The following is a 21,983-nucleotide window of genomic DNA, read 5'->3' as shown; positions in this document are numbered from 1 at the left end:
TCTTTTCCATCTTCATTAACTCCTTATGTTCCCGGCTGACGTCTCTGTACCATATGTATGCTGACGACTTACAGATTTACACCCAGTCCTCCCTTGCTGACTTACCTATGGCTATCCATTTTTCCAATTCCGAATTAGCTAACATAACCAGCTGGTGTAACGAATTTGGACTAAAACTCAACCCAGCTAAAAGCAATGTCATCATAATCGGTAGTCCTTATCTAATTTCGGAAATCGACTGGGGTATTTTGCCAAACATCAAAATCGGTGACGTTGTTATACCTTACAAAACGGTAGTTAGAAACTTAGGTGTGGTTTTTGACCAAACCTTGTCCTGGTCTCACCATATTCAGGAATTAAGCCGTAGGATCTATGCTGCTTCTGCTACGCTCCGGCGGCTTCGTAACTTCTTGCCTATTCCTACCAAAATTACGCTAGCACAATCCCTTCTCCTTCCTATACTTGATTACGCAGATGCATGTTTTCCTGATTTAGCAGTCGAGCATCTTGATAAACTTGAGCGTCTCCAAAATTTCTGTATTAGATTTATTTTCGGCCTTCGAAAATATGACCACGTTTCTTCTTTCAGGAAAAGGCTCAAGTGGCTCCCTATCCGACTTCGCCGGAATCTACACTATTTGCAACTACTGTTCCGTATCCTTTTTAATCCCTCCGCTCCTTCCTACCTCAAGTCCAATTTTTCCTTCTTGCACAGTGAAAGCTACTCACTTCGCTCTGAGGATAGACTCATCTTGCGTGTTCCAAGCCGACGCACAAATTTTTATGGCAAGTCTTTTGCAGCGATATCAGTTAAGTTATGGAACTCTCTGCCATTAAATATTCGTCAAGCCCAGACCCCTTCGGGTTTTAAAAATCTTGTGCGACAACATTTTCTTTCCGCTGCTGATCCGGACCAGTAATATTTTATTAACTTTTTATTTTTCTTTCATATTTTCATTATGTTACAATATGTACGTGGTACTCTGTATTAGATATAGATGGTATTCGTATAACAATTTTATCTTATTCAATATCAGTGTGTTTCCCTCTAAGTATATATTTATTTATGTTTATTATATATAATATGTAATTGGTATGTATATCTGTTTATTTTATTTATGTATATGTATATTTATATATTGTGTATGTATATGTATAGTATATGTGATATTGTATATGGATATGTATTATTTAAGGTAGATATATATTATTATTTTTTTTTTTGTTTTCTTGCTATTAATTATTCTTTTTCTGTTCTCGTCCCGCCAATTAGTGATCTTTTTGCTTGTTTACCTTTTACCGTGGTTGCCTGGAAGAGATCACTATTAAGTGATAAGGCCGCCAAAATAGTTGTACTCTGTTCTATGTGTATTGTGTAAGTAGTTCTAAGGCTTCTGTACAATTATTAAAGTGTTAAATAAAATAAATAATAATAAATAAATAGTTATAATATTCTTATACATATATTTAATTGTTGATTTATTGGTTTTATTTTCTTGCTTATAAACAAATAATCTTCTTTTTAACAACTACTTAGACATTATTAATAATTATTATTATTTCGTAATGTTTACTTTATTACAAAATAATACAGGTTATAAATAATCTTTAAAATAACAAAAAATATTGTTACTCTGAAAAAATGAAATGGTACTCAATAACGCGGACTACTGAATGGATTTAGATAGAATTTGATGCTGACGTAGATATTACGTCATGCCCAGAAATGAAAGGTAATATTTCTGAAAGAAGTTATAAACCCTAATTCTTCTCAGTCAAAGTCAAGAGTGGAAGATATCACTAATACAGTAAAACTGATGCGAAACTTTGGATGTTAATTTGTATATTTTTTTGTTAGTTGTTACTTAATCACGTCAAGACTACATTACCAATTTTGATAAAATATAGCTAATTGCCTGGATTTACACATAGGATACTTTTTATCCGAACTGAACACTTCTGTGGGATAAGACAGAATTCACGATATAATCTAATTCCACGCGGGCAAAGCCGCGGTCGGAATGATATTTTTTTAAATAAAAAAATTGTTTAAAAAAAACACAAAATATATTGACGCATGTATTTATTTTTTGCACTCTATTATAATTGTAATTATTCATTACAAATAATCAAAATAAAATAGCCAGAACAAAGTTAGGCCCTGGTAGGGTAGGTAGGCAGGTACAGCAATGTGAGACGAACATACTGGCTTATTTATACCAATAATAATGTATTATAAACATTAAATTAAGTTTACTTTCTAACAACAAAAATACATAATATTAGCTAATGTGAAAGCGAATCAACCAATCATCCCACAAAAATGAAATGTGCACACAAATATTCATCCAAATCGGTTCATGTCATTAGGAGGAGTGACTGCAGCGCCATCTTCCGGGCCCAATTGTGTTTCCAGATCACCCAGGAACTCAATGTAATATATGTACTTACACAAAATTTTTCGAAATGAAAACTCACATTACTATGTAAATATGAATACAAACCTGTTTTATTACTAAGCAATTTCCCGCACAGGTGTAGTAAGTATAAATGAAATAAATATCAACATCAAATTCTTTATACAACATACTTATCTACCACCTTCTAAGAAATGTAATTCTTGAAATTATTTCGTATTTTTTTTAAATATAATACTACTCCAATGAGCTCCTGTTCCATATTATGTCCACCATACTTCCACTAAGTTCACCATGATTTTTTATTTCTTTGCACTTTGTTGCTTTTTGCTAAAAATGGAATCATACGATAAAACCAGTAGAGCTTTGATAACATACATTTTTGACTGAATAAAGGTACTTACGAAGGAGTGGATTCACATTGTGAACAATCAGTGGGTTTATTTTCCTTCTGGATTCCGGATTTCTGAACAGATTATTTATGCTATAAATGAAAAAATCTTTCACATTCGTTATGTACTTAAAACAGGGGTACATATCAAACATCGTCTATAATACAATTATCATCAAATTTAAAATAAAACCAACTTACTTCATTAATTTGTTCCAATTGTAAGCATTCTTTTTCCTCCAACCTTTATGTTTCTTCTTCTTATTTTCTTTATTGTCCCCATTTGTCTCATTTTGTCTTATCGTGTTATCACCCTTTTTTACGATTGCGCGAGCGACACAAGTTCCCCGTGTGACGGCCGTAGCGGGAATGACTCGTGCAGCGATCGGGGTAGGAAGGTACAGGGCGGCTCTCGATATATTGGCTGGTCGCGCGCTAATTTCAAGTATTTCTTGTTTATTTCAAAACCATCGCATATTTCAAAATTCTAACACGGTAGACGTATAGGTTGTATATTTTATAGTTAATATCCAAAAAGTCGTAACTTTACGTTTGTTATTTTGAAGATGCCAGAGATTAAAAAAAAATAACAATGATAACTTTGTATTTTTTTTCTATCGAGAAAATATCATGGAATCATGTTTCTAAAACGGTAGACGTATTGTGTTACTATTGAACTTTCTTGTCAAGAATTTTCATCATGACAACTTTAATAATATAAAAATTACGAAGGTTTGAAAAGGGCCGTAAATGTTAGAAAAATTAATTCATCACCTTAAGACGATTATAGAGGTAGATGGACCTTGCTTTAAATTGGTGTTTAGCAAAAACTGTTTTAGTACATATAGTGTTAAAAACGTCTTTCTTTCTCCTTCTATTTTCAGTTGATTTGTCAAAAGGAGCCATTTTACGAATTTTAGTAGTAACCAAAAGAATGTACAACTGTCTAACTGTTAGAACATCGCAGATTTTATATAGTTCCGAGGCACTGTGTTTCATTAGATCAAAAAAATTTCCCTGTGCTGTTTATTGTATTTATCGATCAAGGGATGTATTTATAATGTAAGAGTAGAACACCCACGTGTCAATTTCTTATACTTTATTTTTAAAAAAATGACAAACTTTAGGTGAATTTTTCATGAAAAATATTGAAATGTATTCTGAAATAGTAACTGTCTAAGATATTTATTTTAAATAAATATAGACTTATAAAGCATCTTTGGGCGCATATTATCCAGTTTTTATTTTTTGAAAACTACCTCCGAATACCGAGAAATATATTTTTTTCAGATTTTCGTTTTTATTTTTTTTCTCCCTAAAAACGCAAAAGTGCGGCTTGTCACTAGCATAGAATTATTGCTCGTAATAAGGCCTATCACTCATAAAAAAACCACGCCGCACTATTGCGGTTTTCGGGAATAATACGCTATTTTCAAAAAGGTCAAAAAACACAATATAGGGTTGTCGCCAAAAGGTCAAACCAGTTTTTTTTTTCTAAGTGTGGATATACAAGGAATAAAAAGAGATATAACTTACATACTTATCACATCGCAAGCCCGAATTTATACAGGGTTACTTGTAAAACACCGGCAACCTCGCAGGACAAGATAGCTAACATCATAAGTAACAACATTTGTTCTACGACTTTTGATAATTTGTTAGATTTTATTTTCATACAAAAATAAATATTCATTTAATTTTCCGTCTGAATATTATAAACTCTACGCCTCCCAAAAATTACGTAAACAAAAAGCGAACGAGAGGGGGAAGGGGGCGTCGCGTCGTCCATCCGATAATGAATAGAACATAGACTTACAAATGTAAGGAGAGTACAATAAAAGTTTAAAAAATCATTTAAAAATAATTTATTGCGTTATGCCAAAAGTCGTAGAACAAATGTTGTTACTTATGATGTTAGCTATCTTGTCCTGCGAGGTTGCTGGTGTTTTACAAGTAACCCTGTATATTAATTGTAATAATGTCCTATAATATTTATTTATTTAAAAAAAATTAGTATAAATAAAAAAAATTAAAAAAAGGTTCCCCAAGCAGGTCATTAGATTTCCTGCCTAAATATCTCATTTATTGTAATATGGTAAAAAATATAGTACAAAACAAAATAAAAAGAATGATGGTCAAATTTATTGACAACCCTTACACTATGTTTAGAAATTGGATTCCTTCTAAAAACCGCAATAGTGCGGCGTGGTTTTTTTATGAGTGATAGGCCTTATTACGAGCAATAATTCTATGCTAGTGACAAGCCGCACTTTTGCGTTTTTAGGGAGAAAAAAAATAAAAACGAAAATCTGAAAAAAATATATTTCTCGGTATTCGGAGGTAGTTTTCAAAAAATAAAAACTGGATAATATGCGCCCAAAGATGCTTTATAAGTCTATATTTATTTAAAATAAATATCTTAGACAGTTACGATTTCAGAATACATTTCAATATATTTCATGAAAAATTCACCTAAAGTTTGTCATTTTTTTTAAAATAAAGTATAAGAAATTGACACGTGGGTGTTCTACTCTTACATTAAAAATACATCCCTTGATCGATAAATACAATAAACAGCACAGGGAAATTTTTTTGATCTAATGAAACACAGTGCGAGGTTGAAAACCTTCGCGGTTTAAAGTACATCACTTTAAGTAGACAACGATGGCCACGTTCCACGTCCAAGAGTTTAGTTTTATTTGCTCCACCCCATATAGGGATACAATAGTTAATTACAGATTGCACAAGAGATTTATAAATTTGGTTAATGAGTTCAGGAGTGGTTATATGTCTTAACATTTTAAAAATCCATATAAATTTTCGGGTTCTTTCATTAATATAGTCTAGATGGCAATACCAAGAGAGGCGATAATCTAAGATTATGCCTAAATATTTAGTAAAGGAAACTTTTTCAATTAAATTACAATTACAATTCAAGTTATTTATATTATTACATTCATGAAGTTTTAAAGAAAAGTTATTATTAGGTTGAATTCTATTGTTAATTGAGAAACAAATATAATTCGTTTTTTTAATGTTTAATGTAAGTAGATTCAATTTAAGCCAATCATAAATCTTTGAGAGACCCAGTTGAGCAATTGAGTACACCATATTCCATGAGCGCCCAGAAAACACTATAGCGGTGTCATCTGCGTACGAAATGATTTTACCACCATCAATAGGAAGGTTAGTAAGATCGTTAATGTAAATTAGAAACAGAGTCGGGCCAAGGACACTACCCTGGGGTACACCAAAAGTAATGTCCATATCCCGACTCACTTGATTATCAATTTTAACTCTTTGGGTGCGGTTTAATAAATAATCCGTTAACAATTTAAGAGGTGTTCCCCGAATTCCTACACGCTCTAATTTGTGAACAAGAGTGGGAAAAGAGACGGTATCGAAGGCCTTTTTTAGGTCCAGAAAGACAGTTAAACACTTATTTCCTAGGTCAAGTTGGTCTATGATTGAAGATGTGAGATGTGAGATCGTCATGAGTCATGACCTTATTTATTAAAAATATACAAAGAACAATGTGTTAGAATTTAACTTCATTTATAACGCTCTATTAATAACCTACCATAAAGTCGGTCATTCCAGAAAAAATTAAAACATATGTTTAATGACCTATGACTCAGCCACAGATATTATTCTGAAGTAACACGGATAAATACAAATGAACACCATATTCGTTTTATATGTAGCTTCTAAATTATACATTCGCCTTTTTTACATTATCTGCATATTAAGTACGGAGGATCAAAATTTAGTTTGTTTAAAAATACACTTTTTTTCAAAGGAATAAGGTGTAAAATAGATCTGTTATGTAAGGATAATATGATGTGTTTTTTTTTCGGTAATGTTATAATCTGAAGAATTGGAGTTGATTTTCAATTGTTAACTTTTTTTGTCTCGTAGATGGAGTAGCTTAAATCGAAGTTCATAATAATATTAAAAGGCTTCCTGTATAACTAAATATATGGAATAAAAATTACTTCAAAGGTACATGTAAGGTATATATTTTCGTTATAAATGCAAGAGTTTAGGTACGAGTAGGTACCTATATAAAACGAGCGTGGATCAGTCAAAAGTTAAAATTATTATTATTTTGCTATCCCATGGCAATTACTCTCAATACACTGTGAAGTGTTAAAATAATATATGTACTTAAATAAGAATACAAATCTGAGAAAGATTCATCAAACGCGTGAGTGAACCAAAAGCGGATTTAAAGAACGTATGGCTCAAATGAAGCAACAGTCGCAAGTAAAGCTGTAGGCAATCACTAGTTAAATCAATCGTTATATCACCAAAAGAAACTTGTTTCATTTATGTCAAGAAAAATAATATTTTGACCGCAATGAAGATTCCAACGTAAGAAAGTCAAATTCTTTACATACTACAGTATATAATTTCCAATAAAACCGGCTAAGTGCGAGTCGGAATCGTGACCAATGGGTTCTGTAAGTAGGTTTGTACCCTCTTTCATAAAAACATGTTAGTTAAAAGATATTATTTAGATATCATTAAAAATTCGGTCCTCGTATTGTCTCTATTTTTTGTGTTGTTTTTTAATTGTTATTTTTAATCATCATGAGAGCTAATACATATTATGTACTTCATTATATAAAACAGTAAAAATTAACATAAACATACTTAAGTATTTCATGTTTTATAAAATAACGTGATAAGTAACTGATTTATCATGCGACTGTATACTTATTAGAATTTATTCTATTTATTAGGTTCCGAACAAATTTTTGGTTTTCGTTTGTCCCCACGGAACCCCAAAAACGGAGCAACAAAAATGTTGACATTGAGCGCTCAATCACGTAGTGAAGCGAAATTTTTGAAAGTGCTCCCCGGAACTAAACGACCGCATCATTATATGTTTAATGTCAAATTAACACTTTTTTAGCTGCTAATTCTATGAAACTGTAGATTTCAACCGACTTTGAAAAAGTAGGTTCTCAATACGACACTATTTTTTGGATTTATTACCTCAGAACTTTCGACAGGGTGTACCCATTTCTTATGATCAAAAATTAAATATTTCATACACATCCAAAGATTTGTATAATAAGTCGTTGAAATTACATTTATTTATGTACAATATTCGTGATTTTATAAACTGCAGATATAGAGTACTGGATGCATTCCAATAAAGTATTATACAAAAAATAACAAAAAAACAATCATAAATAAAATACGCTTTAAACGCCGACTAAACATAAATCATAAACTATACCAACTGCACCTTAAAATTAATACCTAAACACATTTCCATATTTTAACTATTAGTCATTAAAAATGTTTACAACAACGTTTCAAACATTGCAAAGAATATTATATTACGTCACGTAATACATGAACTTAATACTATACTAATCAAAAAATCGAACGATGAGTCATTTTAGGTCATCCACAATAATATGATAAAAAGTAAATAATATCAACACCCCTCCATCCGTTTCGGAGTCATTCAGAAGCAAAAATGAACTTTATTTTCTACGTTCATAATATGAACAGGAAGTTGGACTGCATTCTTAATATCAATTATACTACTCACTGGAATAAGTAAAAAGAAAATAATAATACAATTAAAGCGTCATTTTAACTTAATAAGTATGCAGAGACAGCTTTTCTCACTACTATTAAGCATTCACTTAAGTAAACCGATAACTTGCATGTAAATTAATAAACGAATTACGAAATTATCGATTTGACGTCTCAATGTCGAATATTATGTTTCAAAGTAGAATTAAACCTGTTCGTGATTTTATAAATATAGAGTACTGGATGCGCTTAAAAAATAATATCTTAACTAGCTTTCCGCCCACGGCTTCATCCGCGTAGTCTAAAACTTAAAAAAAATATACAAAAACCTTCCTCTTGAATCACTCTATCTACTAAAAAAACACATCAAAATATGTTGCGTAGTTTTAAAGATTTAAGCATAGCTGTAGGTATATAGAGACGGACATATTCGACTTTGTTTTATACAATGTAGATGTTATATTATGGTAACTATTATTTATTATATTGAATTGAATTTCAAATATCACAACAAATATTATGACAGAAGAATATTTTGAGCGGAAATTTGTTTTGTAATGTTAAATGTAAAGGTCACATTTCTACCTTTGTTTGTTTGTAAGTTTGTTTGTAAAGATCTACTTAAAAACCGAGTAAATTAATCTATTTTTTTTATCTAAGAAACAGAAAAAAGAAAATCATAATACTATCCAGACATTATAAACCCACGTGTTACAGTCTGCTATGACAAGCAAAGTCGTAATCACGAAAAGCTAAACCTGAGTAATGACTAATCGTGACGGAGAAGCATTAATATTCACACGTGAATGAATTAATGAAGGATTCATACGAGGAAGTAATGCTTTGTCTACACGTAGTGTGTTGTGAATACGTTTAATTTTAAAGCTATGGATACATAGTTGTAGTATGGAGTTTCTGGCTTCATCCGCGTAGTAAAAGTGTCATGTATCAAATTTTATTTGCACTTACGTGCATAATAAATGTTTTTTTTTTCTTTCTTTCAAATATCTACACTAATATTATAAAGCTGAAAAGTTTGTTTGTTTGTTTGAACGCGCTAATTTCAGGAACTACTGATCCGATTTGAAGAATTCCTTCGGTATTAGATAGTCCATTTATCGAGGAAAGCTTGAGGCTATATATCATCACGGGAGCGAGCCCAACAGGAGCGGAGCACTGCGGGTAAAACCGCGGGGCACAGCTAGTAGCAGATATTTTTCGATGTTCAGTTATAGCGCTGAAAACTGCACGCCATAACACACAGTTATTTTACATGTTGTGTGTAACAACAAACAAAATAAACAAGAAGATTAAAATATTATAAAAAAATGTATTGGTTTCTAATATTGCTTACATTTGTTTAATGTTCAAAATCACCAGACAAAATGGACGGATGCAAAAGTTATTTCAGAAAGCATTGCATTAAAATTGCAAAACCTAGGAAGTATAAAATTAATTACCACTTTCATGAAAATAATTGGCCCAGCAAATATTATTAAAAGTTTTCGTTCGGTCACGGCTCGGACTCGGAGTGCAATTTACTATTTTTGTAGTTAAAATTATAAGGTGTATTTTATAGAACAAAGTTATGAAAATAATAACAAAATTATCGACAGGTATAACAGTACAGTATGATATGAAGAATATATTGACCGCCTCCTTGGTACAGTGGTTGACGCGTGAGCGTAGAACCGAGGGGTCCTGGGTTCGATTCCCAGTGGAGACGAAGAAAAAAAAAATGTCTCGGTCTGGCAGGACACAGAAGGCTGATCACCTACTTGTCCCTAAAGAAAATCGATCAGTGAAACAGATGTATGAATAATGCATCTGCCCCTTACCCCACTACGGGGACACGGGACTTCACTTTTATGATATGAAGAAACGATATTTGAAATCACTGAAAAACATTTTGTTTTTCATATATCTACTTACCTATGTAAGTTTACATATTGTTTCGAGGAAATAAAGTACATATACCTTTGTATTAATAATTAATATATGGTTTCTCTATCGTAATGTGTGATCTAACTCAATAAGAAATAAACACAACAATAAAAATGCAAAACAAAGTTGCGTGTACTCTAAACGTTTTTGCAAGGATATAAATAAATCTCAAGCGTAGACGCATTGATTCTATATGAGCTTCTAAAATAAGACCTCATAAATATTTAGACCACCCTGGAGCAAAATAAAATTATATATACGATATTTGATTTGCAATTGCAAAAATAACATCGGGCAGCGCTCCAATAGGTACGATTAATTGATTTAAAGCGACTGAAAGTAAGATTGTATCGTAGGATTCTCACCTGTATGTGTTACCTATATAGGTATATACTTAGGTTATATACGTATGAAGGTACTTCTTATTTATCTTCTTCTTATGTATTTATGTTCTTCTTATGTATCTTTTAGGTATTTCTTGAAGATTCCAGAACATTTTGAATCTAAATGGAAAACGTTTTTGTTTTAGGAACTTTTTGGGTAGTTTGCTTCCGTGATATGTAAGTAAATCCAGAAATGATAATGTATTCTACGCAAATTATGATATTTTCCTCAAAATTACGCAAATAATTAGTTAATTTACCTTTATTTGTGTTATTAAAATATGCAGGCTTAGGAAGAAACTTACTTATATTTTTGATATAAGAAATTACAGACGTGATATACTGCTCATATCATTTTATTCGAAATGTAAGCACTTTAGAGTAATTATTCTTCACACTTACTAAATGATTCCTCATTGAGTAATACATTACGTGTGTAAACATCAGCCCACATCAAAATTAACATTACGAGAACCCAATACACACAAGGACCATCAAAAATTCGCACTTTCTACTGGCAAGCAAATAAATTACAATCCGAATTACACACACTTTCGGCACAAACAAGTGAAATGAATTGCAAACATACGCTTCACATTTTCACCTAGCTTGGTAAATATTAACGAACGTACACATTTCAATGTACATGTGTGTAACCAAATATATAAACGACTAGGTACATAGTAAACTTAAGTTCTGTAGTTGCGAACCAGGGACAAATAGATACTATTTATGTCTTTGTATACTAATATACTAATATTATATAGCTGAAGAGTTTGTTTGTTTGAACGCGCTAATCTCAGGAACTATTGGTCCGATTTGAAAAATTCTTTCGGTGTTAGATAGGCTATTTATCGAGGAAGGCCATAAGTTAATATCATTACGCTAAGACCAACAGGAGCGGAGCCACGTAGGTGAAACCGCGAAGCGCAGGTAGTTTACGAATAAATTTTCGACAGATCAAAACTATTCTTGTACATGCTTGTACTCAATTTGTACCTGATACTTTCCTTTACACAAAACAATATTATAGTTCTCGAAAATATACCAACTAATTGCTCCATAGAATAAAATCAATAGAAAAGCGAAACCGCGGGAAAATATAGTTTTACGATACATTGTTTTCTCTAGCAGGCGTTAATTTGTGTGGAAAGTTGCCCAAATAGTGAAATTCACTTATATGATACGTGTGAACGTTGGTAACAAATAACAATAAGTTTGTGAAACTTAATGATGTAACTAGATCGTAATATTTTGTCTTGAACATTTTATGTCTGGTTAATTGTATTAATTTATATGAGTGTTTGTAACACAACACTAACAATCTAGTTGACTAAGATAATAAAAATAATACATTATATAAATAACATAAAGATACTAGCGGCCCGCCCCGGCTTCGCCCGTGGTACATATGAAAAATAGATGTTGGCCGATTCTCAGACTTACCCGATATGCACAGAAAATTTCATGAGAATCGGTCCACCCGTTTCGCAGGAGTATGCAGACTAACATTGTGACACGAGAATTTTATATATAAGACTAGCGGCCCGCCCCGGCTTCGCCCGTGGTACATATGAAAAATAGATGTTGGCCGATTCTCAGACTTACCCGATATGCACAGAAAATTTCATGAGAATCGGTCCACCCGTTTCGGAGGAGTATGCAGACTAACATTGTGACACGAGAATTTTATATATAAGACTAGCGGTCCGCCCCGGCTTCGCCCGTGGTACATATGAAAAATAGATGTTGGCCGATTCTCAGACTTACCCGATATGCACAGAAAATTTCATGAGAATCGGTCCACCCGTTTCGGAGGAGTATGCAGACTAACATTGTGACACGAGAATTTTATATATAAGATATTATACCTACCAACAATACGTCTGGCTATAATAAATTATAACCATCCTCGTACTTCAGGGAATATTATAAAATAAGAATTAACGAAATCGGTTTATCTGTTCTCCGAGTTATCCGCTTCCCAAAACTTTTTTTTTGTATTTTTTGACAATTTGATTTGATTTGGTTTTGTAGAGTTTGAATATTATCTCGCCACCCAAATTTGAACCACAACTCATAAACTGTAGGTTATAATATTAAACATTGGTGCAAATAGTGCTTACCAAGTTAACTCTAATGGTCGGAATGTTTTAAAACATGCAGAAGCACATGAATATTGCTATTATTGATTCACAATTATACAACAGCTATTGTTTTATTCATTAAAACAGAGTTTGAGTAAAATGAAGACACAAAAGTAACAGAGGTTCTCGTTAATTGGCAAAAAGTGAACCTCGAATGTCGGCCAAAAAATTGTGAATAAATAAGAGCTGAAATGAAGATTCATTGAATAAATAATTGAATTTATTTTAAAATATAATCATATTTTTTACGTTAGTATATGTAAGGAATAAGGATTCGGTGACATTTCTACTTTTGGTTGCTCAGTGTGTCGGTTTTCCTTTTATTCGTATTATTATGTGTTTTATATAATCTATATTTATATGATAAAATCGTAACTGTACATTGAATATTTTTTTAAAGAATACTTGGGGCGTGATCTACATACGAAATATAGTTTTTAGAATGTCTAATTGGGTACAGGGATAGCTAATTGAGACCTTAGAAAGGACATAGGATAGGTTTTATCCCGAATATCCAACAGGAACGAGAATTATGCAGGTTTTTCTTTGACTAGAATCCAATTTGGACATAAGGTACTCCGTAACCCATCCATACCTTAAAATTTTCACCCATAGTGCTGTGCCAACATTTAGCGCAGTCATTACGATGAAGGTCACATCACTAGCAATAAAAACAAAGCACATAGTATAAGCGGCAACTAGTAACCTGTTTCGTGGAATCCAGTGTGTCGACCTTTGACAATGTCGACTTAATAAACCTACATCTAGACCGACATAGACTTGAGTTTCTACTTTTTCGTGTGTGATATGATTCAAACGATAAGAATATCTTTAACACGATTTTGTACTTACTTACTTGTTAAGATCCTTTGGGGACTTTTTTTTACAACTTTTGACTATCTATCCCACTTTATGCAACAAAATAGTCCAGTGAAACATGTCTTTAGAATAAGAACATTGAAGAAATGATATAATATACTATCGATAAATATAAACAATGTTTTTCGTATTACGATGTAGATTTCATGACAAAAGTTATAGATGGCATGCACTTTGTAAATATCATGACTTTTTCGGACACACGGCATTATTTTATATTCTATAAAAATCAAATAGCTCTGTGATAGACGAACATAAAGACAAACCAAAGAGATTACACGTCCTAATTGAGTGGAAACTGAATTAGATAAACATTTTATACTACTTATGTTTCCTTTACGTCTAATGAGCGATCTTTATCTAACAACTTATGAGGTTAGTTTTATATTAAAGAGCCGACTATTTTTATGAGACTAGTTGTGCCCCGCAGTTTTACCCGCGTTGCTTCGCTCCTGTTGGTCTTAGCGTGATCATATATAGCCTAGCCTTCCTCGATAAATGGGCTATCTAACACCGAAATAATTTTTCAAATCGGACCAGCAGTTCCTGAGATTAGCGCGTTCAAACAAACAAACAAACTCTTCAGCTTTATAATATTAGTATAGATATGTAAATATCGAAATGTGGCATCAAAAATAAATTTATGTATCTACAAACGATTGAAATGATCATTTTTGTAACAAATAGTTCTCTCCTGGCTTTCCACCCGCGCAACTCATTGACGTTTATCAAAATAAAATATGTCTTATAGCAATTGAAGATAGCGAAGCTTTCTATTATTAGATAGTGAAAGTGTGTACAGTCCAGGACTCAGGAGTTCCCGAGATTGCCTCCTACAAACATACAAATTTAGGGAAATTATTCAACCGATAAACAAGATTGTAAATGTTACATATAGATGACTACATGTAGACTATTAAATCTTGTTAAATGATCAGACGATGATGATATTTTGTTCTGTACAAATATCTAAAAACCTATGAAGAATTTTTTAATATTGCAAATGGAAGATCATCAAAACTAACAATAAATTTCCCTTATTGTTTCTCATATTATCATTTTATACGACTCACTAATATAGGCTTTACAGTATTTATTTTTATCTCTTTCATTGCTACTTGGTATAATAATTAATGTATCAACACTATTATGAACCAATCTAAGCTCCTTGCATAATTTACGAAATATTTAAAAGCCCATTTAGATTGTCCGGCGTGCCACAATTTGCATGCAAACCACTTATTAATGAATTCACGCTATTTAATATGAATTTTATAATGGTTTCCATGGAATGTTAACTTGTTTGAGATTTCAAGCGCCATTTATTTTTATTATTGTTTTCGAGTAACAATATTTTTACCTAATAGTAGGCATACGTGTTTTTCTATATGTAGTTCTGACTGTAGTAGTAGAAAATAATATGGTATCGAACTTTAAAATATAAAATGGAAATGTGTTAGATAGTAAGAAGTTATTTTTTAAGCTATTGCATAGCTTCTATCGCGGGCCTTGAGCGCGGAGACCGAATCGAGAAATTCCGTAACGAAAAAACCTCACGCTCTTAACGAAAAAAAACTCCGACGGGCTCGGAGGTGTGGCTTGAAGGCATGCTATGCAATAGCTTTACCGCTGCAGTCCCCGAGTGCCACACTCCTTTTAATTTTTTCTCATTCATCTTCATCATCATGATCAGCCTATATTTGTCCACTGCTGGACATAGGCTTCAGTCATGGCACGCTACTGAGGCCGGTCGTTCGCTCGTTGTCGCCAGTTTTGCCCAGAAACCCTGTGGACCCTGCTTCTTCTCATTACTTCTTCTTAAAAATAACTTTTTATTAATTATTAATAAAACTTATTTATGTCGGTATAGTAAGTAGTAAGTAGATATACTATGACGTAGAGTAATATAGCTTCATTTATCTGAACTACACGTGGATATCATATTTAATTAAACACGACATAAAGCTTCCTCGTGTGTATAATTTAATCACATTATGAAAACTACTTAAATAATTATATTATATAGTTATTTCGAATATTTATATAATTTATAACATCGCTACTGCTCGAACGGTGAAGAACAACATCGTGAGGAAACCGACATGTCGAAGAATCAAAAGTTCAACGACATGACGTGTCATCCGCCAACCCGCACTTGGCCAGCGTGGTGGATTATGGCCTGTACCCTCATAGAAGGCCCGTGTCCCAGCAGTGGGAACGAATATGGGCCGATGATAATGATGGTGATGATTACGAATTCTCAAAAGAAGGAGTAAATCTAATAATATGAAATCAGTACACAACTTGAGGTTAATAAAATGAATGTTAAAAAATATGAATGTTATTTATATTAAACCTGTATATTTTCATATATTTATTTTTACTTTAGAAATTAGCCTCATCCCCATTTCCCCGATCTACTAAAATTTTAAATTAGTCCATTTTTTCTTTTAAACAAACAATCCTTATTTCTTCACCTCATTATATCAAGTCATAAAATACCTATAGTTAAGCAACCATGAAAAGCATTGTATCGTAAACAACATTAAGGGCTTTTGTAATCAACTATTGAAACGCCAATAGCATAAATTCACCTAAAATTGATAACGATACAAATTACTAGCTCTATTGAAATGTTTAGATGCTGATATCGTTTGGGACCACTTATATTTTATTGGCATTTCCTTGTCGGTATGACGAAGTTCTCGAAGATATTCGAAAGTTTTAAAACTGATTTTTGTTGGATATTGAAGAATCAAAAGTTTGATGATATGTGACATCTGTCAATTCGCATCTGGCTAGCGTGGTGGATGTACTCTCATAGCAGGCCCGTGTCCCAGCAGTGGGAACGTATATTATGGGCTGATGATGATGAGTTGGGAAGTGAAATCTTTCTGTATTTTACAATCATTTCGTAAGTAGTTTAATAATTCTGTAAATCGTATGATAAAACCATCAAGTGATTTTACGTGTTATGTTTTTTTCTTCCTATAAAATCTTTGATTCTTTGTACCTACTTCTTTAAAAGGATTTGATTTATCAAAAACCAAATCATTCTTAAATTACCTAATCAAATAATAGCCTACCTAGTCTCTTAATTAAACGGCTACAATAAAGTCACTACTAAGTGAGTATGAAAGTTAACTTGAATAATTAGTAATTACATGCCAATACAATTTAGAATGTCTTTCATAATGTCCTCTAGGTACTAATTTTGGTTTGAAATAGTTCAAAAAAAATTCAAAAATTCAAAATTCTTTATTTGGAACAATAAAAACACAGATACAAAAAACTTTATGAACGATGGCACCTATAAAAGCTTAAAAAAGCTGTGGCACAGATGCCAACGCCCGCCTCCATACATTAGAAGTTCCAGTGACTAACATTTTTACAGTAATAATTCCAAAAGAAAAACACAAGAAAACAATAAAAGTAAGTAAGACGATTACACAAATTTAAAAAGACATAAATGTGCAGGTGTGTATATGTATATGTGAGAGTGTGAGATTGTATGTGTGTGTGTGTATATGTGAGAGCGAGATTATGTAAGTTGTGTAGAGGTGTGTGAGGAATGTAGAAGTTTAGATGGTGGTTTTAATAATTTCTTCAGTTTTTTCATAGGAGAGGGATAAAAGCCATTTAAGAAGTATTGTCTTTAGCTTATGGTGACAAAGTGGGTAAATATTAAGGACCCGATTAATTTTATTGTAGATACAAGAACTAATGAAAGGATAGTGGCGACTAGCTACTGCTGTTCTTCGAAATTTAATAACACAAACCCTGTCGTTTCTGCGCCTAGAATTTATGAAGTCTGAGTCATACACGGTATCTGAGTGCTTCCTCAAAACAACTTTGAGAATAAACAATTGTCTTACGGTAAGAACTTGGCAAAGGGCATATAATTCGGTGGTTGGATAGCGGAGAGGTTTGTTAACGAGAGCTTTGAGGATAGCCCGTTGGGCTCGTTCCAGTCGTATCATCAACGATTTGACACAACCTCCCCAGGATGTTATGCAATAAGAGGTAACCGACTGAATCAATGCATAGTAAACATTTTTTAAGTAACACAAATCTAGGACTCCTCTGAGGCGTTTAAACACATATGCTAGTTTTCTGATTTTTGAGCACACAGTATCAATCTGTTGCTTCCACGAGAACGTTTGGTCAATTGTGACACCCAGATATCTCAAGCTAGTGGCCTTTTCAAGACTCATACAATTGCATTGAACACAAGGGTCGGTCTTGAGACAATCATGGGCGGATATGTTGAAACTTGAGGGGGGCAAAGAAGAAAGTTTCGGGGCAAAAGTTATGTATTTACTTTTAACAATATTTAGAGTAAGAAGGTTTTGTCGGAGCCACTCTTGAATAATATTTAGGGCATTTTCAGCGACACTTCGAACCTCCTCCCAAGTTCGGGCATGGATAATCAAGGCAGTATCATCGGCATACGAAATTATTTGACAGTTGTTGATAGTCATGTTACATAGATCATTTATGTAAATGAGAAACAGGGTAGGTCCTAAAACGCTACCCTGTGGTACGCCAAAAGTAACTGGTGCAAGCTCACTAAGAATATCATTAATAACTACACACTGCGTACGTTCAGAAAGATAACTTGTAAAAATATCTAGAACAGAGCCTCGAATACCACAGCGTTCCAATTTAGATAAAAGAATATAGATAGAGACAGTGTCAAATGCTTTAGAAAGGTCCAAAAAAAGAGTGACAGATTTCATTTTTTGTTCAAAATTATTAATAATGCTATTAGTCAAAGATAACAATGCATCTTCTGTGGATAGGCCACGTCTAAAACCGAATTGGTTTTTTGAAAGTACATTATTAGAGTTCAGAAAAGTAAGGAGCCTATTATTTAGCACTTTTTCGAAGATTTTAGAAATAGCTGAAAGCACAGATATTGGGCGGTAATTAGAGACACTATCTCTATCTCCACTCTTGAAGATCGGGTGGACAACAGCTCTCTTAAAAACAGTTGGAAATATGCCTTTTGAGATAGAAAGGTTAAAAACGTGACATAGAATAGGGACGAGTACATGCCTCGCAGATTTAAGGACAGATGTGGGTATCCCATCCCAGCCAACAGCACATTTGTCTTTAAGATTGCAAATAATTTTATGGATTTCTTCATTTTCGATGCTCAACAGTACCATCGAGTTTACAGAAGATTGTGAAGGGTTTTGTGAAAAAGCCTCAGGGGTATTATAATAATTTGAGGTAGCATTCCGAGTACCGTGTGAGTTAAAACATTGTTTCTATAAAGCAAAGCAATGTTCATTTAACAGGCGTAACCACGACTTATATTGTACCTTTTAGAGGTTAATAGGGCTGCCAAATGCAGTTTATAGCTTGACGTTTTGTGTGAAAATCAATGCTTCATTCACGGGAAAATTGGTTACCCTTTGACATTTATGTAATGGAAATCATTTTAACAACTAGCCGACGAACTACGTACTAACTGGTCTGGGACGATTTTCCCGAATTAAAATAATTCTTTATAATATTTATTAATTTAAAATACAATAAATGCTTGCGGGTAATACTTCAAATGAGCAAAACCGCATAATTTTCTTAATATGAATACTTATTTCCTTTTAAATCTCTCATATTTTACATTTATATATCATCCCTAACTTAAAGCTTCTCTAGACAGCCCAGAGAACTAACATTAATTTATAATATTTCAACCCTACTGAACCTTACTGAAATCTCACTACATACATAATACATTTAAAACTCGTTGTGACCTCTATATTTAATTATTTACTGAGCAAACATATTTTACATTTAACAAAAAGTATGAAAAAGAAAAAGAAAAGAAAAGAAAGAAAAATATTTATTGCCACATGTTACACACATAACAACTACTTATATTACTAAAAAAAACATACAATAGTTTACATGGCAGACGGGTCAGACTCAGCCATGCTGTCGGGTTTTAACACCTGAACAGCGCTGATTTTCAGTCTGAAACATTATTTATAGTTCTAAAAATAATTTGCCTTGTTATTATTAATAATTAATTACAAATAATATATAGATAAGTATTTATTACTTATTTTCATAATCTTAACCTACCTTAACTCTATATTACGCTAAAATTATTGAGCCGTCATCTAAATGTATAGTTATGATATAAAATACAAGTACATACACTTAAAGAGTGGTCTATTTATCCCATATTAAGCGACAGTCACTTCAAATACCGTAATACCTAAAGGCGAAAACTGAGTCACCATTGAAGCCATATCTAGCAATCAAAGAACCAAGTTTAACCATAACAGTAGGGACAGCTACACTCTGACCCCATTTTGAATATATTTTCCATGGGAATTCACGACTTCACCATAATATGGTATATAACGAATTGCTCTTTTGTATAAATGTCCCAATATTTTACGTACTGTGACCGTTATGGAATTTAACAGGACCTTTACCTGGACTAAGTAGCTGTTGGTTTCATGTTCAAGGCGTAAAACAAATCACTATATTACTTCCTTAACACACGTGCTGAACTAACTCTATTAATTTAATTTGTTATCTACAATATCAACTTTTTAGTCATGTAGTTCAATAAGTGTTTATACATAGTCCAGTTATGATGTTGTTTCTCACGCGTAGAATCATAATGAAATTTGGTTGTTATTCTTCTGCCGTATCGCTGATTCAGTAAGTTTTCTCAATGACCTAAAACTAAACAGTCACAGATTATTATTACATTAAAATGGTTACATATTTGTTTATCGAGTTTATATAAAAATTCAAAAAGGAAAGTCTCCGATTCCCTGATGACATAAAAACCTATATATTTTAATTCTATTTACTGATTGATTTTTTTTACAGCCACTTTTATTAGTCTACTGTACATGCTGATTAAAACATCACACTTTTCACTTGAATCCGTACTTACGACTTCTGTAATGTTCATAAATACCACAATAGATACTGTGAAATCACTTCTGTAAGTTTCATAACCACATACTTATATTGCAGTAAAATCTTGAATTAAACGCTTTATTCCAAGAAATAAACAGATGGCTTGGAGTCCGCAGGGAGTTGATGGAAAACATTAGCTAATGATGGCATACTCTAATATTTAATAGGGCCAAGCTTTTTTGTGGATGCACTTATTCATCATTTAAAAAGTTATGAGATATGTCAGGCAATAAAAATTGAAAAGAAAAGTATGATCAATCATTGATAAAAGCAATTTATAAGTGTTTTTTTAAGCTATTACACAGCTTCTATGGCGGGCCTTGAGCGCGGGGACCGAATCCAGTTTAGTAACGAAAAACCTCACGCTCCCCACTTCGACGGGTGCGGAGGTGTGGCTTGAAGGCATAGCATGCAATAGTTTTACCGCGGCAGTCCCCGAGTGCCACACGTCTTTTTTATTTTTTGCGAATTTCCACAGTTGACATTACAAGCTACCAGAGTAAATTAATCTAGATTAAGCGTGCGGCTTCAGTGACGTGCAAACGAGATAAAAACTACAATATGTTGTCTTCCCGACTCTACCATATCATCTTTGTGCCAAATTTACGTGCATCCAGACAATGTACCAGGTTCATGCGAAGTAACATATTATCAGTTTCAAAACCTGTCCTACAACTAAAAACTTTGTAGTCATACTACTGCGTCGAGGATGTCAATTCTCTAAACAAAGATGATGGATTAAAATAAAACATTATTATAGCATTCTTATAAAATATATTTTAACGTAATTTATTATGAAATATCACGAGATAATAAATTGATTTTACAGTCAGAACTTAGTGTTTATTGGCACAATAAAGTTTTATGGGACACTCAAAAATATATGACATAGTATTAGGTCGTATATTATACCATTATACTTAAATTTTCATCATAAACTCGTTTTGAATCTGCTTAAGAGTAAAGTTGATGAATCTTTCATAAAATGGAAATTGATATAAGGAAAAACTAACCGTTACCCGACATAATTAAGTTTTAATTGTTCATTAATTAGTTAGCTTTTTCAATGATTTTCTAAAGAAAGAAAATAAAAATGTCCCTTTCCTTTTTTAGTCTATTTAAAAATATTTTAATAAAGGTATATTGTAATTCATAATAATTGTCGTCTTCTATAAATATCAAAATAATTTATATTTTAAACTAGCGGTCCGCCCCGGCTTCGCCCGTGGTACATATTTACGTTTTCTCTACATAAAAACCATCCTCGTACTTCAAGGAATATAATAAAAAAAGAATTATCGAAACCGGTTCA

The 21,983-nt window shown here is 32.6% G+C and overlaps 1 protein-coding gene and 1 long non-coding RNA gene across 3 annotated transcripts in view; both read right to left on the bottom strand.

Annotated features, from left to right (window-relative positions):
• Positions 1 to 21,983, bottom strand: part of cv-c (RhoGTPase activating protein) — a 232,080-nt gene that overhangs the window by 197,111 nt on the left and 12,986 nt on the right. The gene's annotated exons all lie outside the window — the stretch shown is intronic.
• On the bottom strand, positions 1,454 to 3,458 carry LOC149899768 (uncharacterized). 2 transcript variants are annotated; one of them, XR_016457909.1, is made up of 3 exons: positions 3,010 to 3,458; positions 2,822 to 2,901; positions 1,454 to 2,747 (listed from the first exon to the last, which is right to left on the bottom strand). It is a non-coding gene; the product is annotated as an uncharacterized LOC149899768 (long non-coding RNA). The 2 variants fall into 2 exon arrangements; XR_016457910.1 differs by having other exon boundaries at positions 2,822 to 2,883.

The sequence above is a fragment of the Colias eurytheme genome, chromosome 20, assembly GCF_061535395.1.
Source record: "Colias eurytheme isolate Ceu_HAF_F1 chromosome 20, ilColEury1 Martin Lab GWU primary, whole genome shotgun sequence".
NCBI classification, from domain to species: Eukaryota; Metazoa; Arthropoda; class Insecta; order Lepidoptera; family Pieridae; genus Colias; species Colias eurytheme.
The sequence above is the reverse complement of the archived record's forward strand: the minus strand, read 5'-3'. Positions and strand labels throughout refer to the sequence as shown.